This window comes from Nanorana parkeri, unplaced genomic scaffold (assembly GCF_000935625.1).
Source record: "Nanorana parkeri isolate BGI_ZX_2015 unplaced genomic scaffold, ASM93562v1 scaffold394, whole genome shotgun sequence".
In the NCBI taxonomy this organism is placed as follows: domain Eukaryota; kingdom Metazoa; phylum Chordata; class Amphibia; order Anura; family Dicroglossidae; genus Nanorana; species Nanorana parkeri.
The window spans coordinates 660,742-663,221 of NW_017306662.1; positions in this window are offsets into that span (position 1 = coordinate 660,742).

Here is a 2,480-nt window from a genome sequence, read left to right on the forward strand (position 1 = left end):
CGGGGAGGCAATCAGTTCATGTGTGGACATCCAAAAAGCCCTGAGACTTCCTGCTGGGTGCCGCCATCTTGGATGCCATGTCAGCAGCCCCAGCAGACTCAAGTAACTCCCTATAGCAGGAGAAGGCAAACTCCGACCCTCCAGCTGTGGTAAAACTACAAATCCTATCATGTCTGTCTACCTTTGTACTATAAGTTTGGAAGACTTTCCCTATGGGAACCCCACCCCCCACCAACACCACCACCTTTGGAGCACCAACCCCACACACACACACACACACACACTCCCTTTTTGTACACTGTGCTTGGTCTGGTCAGGTGACATCAGGGTTCCTCTTCCTTCTGTGGTGGTGGTGGGAAGTCCTCTATGGTGGTGGTGGGAAGTCCTCTGTGGTGGTGGTGGGAAGTCCTGTGTGGTGGTGGTGGGAAGTCCTGTGTGGTGGTGGTGGTGGGAAGTCCTGTGTGGTGGTGGTGGGAAGTCCTCTGTGGTGGTGGTGGTGGTGGTGGGAAGTCCTCTATGGTGGTGGTGGGAAGTCCTCTGTGGTGATGGTGGGAAGTCCTCTATGGTGGTGGTGGGAAGGCCTCTGCCAGAACGGTCCCATGTAAAAATGGTGTATGGCGCATTTCTCGGCTCTTCATGAGTATGTCCATATAGAGTTGGGATGCGTGCACAAAGCCATTCCTTCCGAATGACTGGAGACCAAAGTAATTCTGTACCTGAACCACTGTCGCTGCTGCCTCGTGCTTTGTTTATGTTTACATCCCTCCCCTGGCCCTGAATAAGTCATTCACAAGGTGGTGACGCAGATCAGCAAAGACCTCGGCCTTTAGTCATTCTGTGCCTGATCCGCCAGTGCTGCTGCCCGCTGAAATGACTTTATCAGGGCTGGAAGGATATGTAAATATAAACAAAGAGCTACTAGGCAGCGGCACCAGGGCAGGCACAGGATGACCTCGGCCTTCAGTTATTTGGAGAGACTGAAGCCCAAGTTAATTCTGTGCCTGGGCCACTGCTGCTGTCTTCCCCCCTGGCCCTTAGCTTGTTACTAGGCTTCTCTTCCACCTGCTTCTGGTGGAAGAGAAACAGGTGGAAGAGAAACCTGGTCCGGTCTGGTCTGGGTTTGGTTCACTTGGACGTTGGCCGAACTCGGATTTCTGGGGGTCACCTAATCCCTAAACAGATGTAACGCGGCTGAATCCACAAGTATGAAAAAATAAATAAATACAAACCATTGAAAAATAAACAGATTTCATTTATTTACATCCTAATACTGTATTTACCAAACAATGGGCTCATTTCACAACACTTTACACAAGGCTCAAGGTCTTTATATTTTTTTTTAAATGTTACAGTTATTTATTATTATTATTATACAGGATTTATATAGCGCCAACAGTTTGCGCAGCACTTATTTCCAAATCTCAATGAGCACAAGTGAAAATAACTGTCACTTTTCTGAAAATAAAGATCCTTTTCCTGGTGTTTTAGCTTTGTGAATTGAGCCCTTTGAATGTGAAAACGTTTAACACTTTAAAGGAGAACTATGGGGTCAGGGCTTTTCCCCATAGTTCTCCTAAGCTTAACGGGAGGACACAAACTTGCGTCCTCCCGTCACCCAAAGCTCAGTATACTATTATTCACACCAGATGCGTGGCGCTGCGATGAGCTGCATTGATCAACGCATGCTCAGTGAACATAGCAAACAATTGTGTCCTGTTGACACCATACATATGCCATGCGTTGGTGTGTGTGTTGTCTGCATTGTTACACAGCTCAATGCGAGTCACCGTATTTCTGCGATGCGTCACAACGTGCGGCGGCCATGATGTTGAAGGAATTATTTTTGTTACAGGAGAACTATGGGGTCAGTGGTTTTCCCCATAGTTCTCCTTAGGGTAACGGGAGGACACAAACTAGCGTCCTCCCGTCACCCTAGGCTCAGTATATAGGGAGCTACAGCTCGCGGTATACTGAGACCGCCGCAGCCGGGACGGATCCCGACATTACTGTCTGGATCCTCCCAGCTGCGTGAGTGACAGCTGGCTCTGCCTGTCTAGAGGCAGAGCCAGCTGTACCCGCCCCCTCCCCCGTCCGATCCGCCAGTCAGCGCTGGAGGATTGGACAGGGGAGGGGGGAATCCCTGCAGGGAGCCGTGAGTGACAGTCACGGCTCTCTGCAGGGACAGGATCGAGAAGAGAGCGAGCGACGGTATGTGTTCCCTCACTTCCCGATCTACTGAGCCGACCTGTGACAGTTTCATTGTCACGCGTCGGCTCGAATTATGAGGATGAGCGAAAATCACTCACCTCATAGTTCTCCTTTAAGGGACATAGACATGGGCTCATCAGTCTGCTGCTTCTCCTTTCACTCCGCCAGTCAGCGCCGGAGGAGTGGAGCGGGGAGGGGGGGAAATCCCTGCAGGGAGCCGTGAGTGACAGTCACGGCTCTCTGCAGGGACATGATCGAGATCCGCCCAGCTG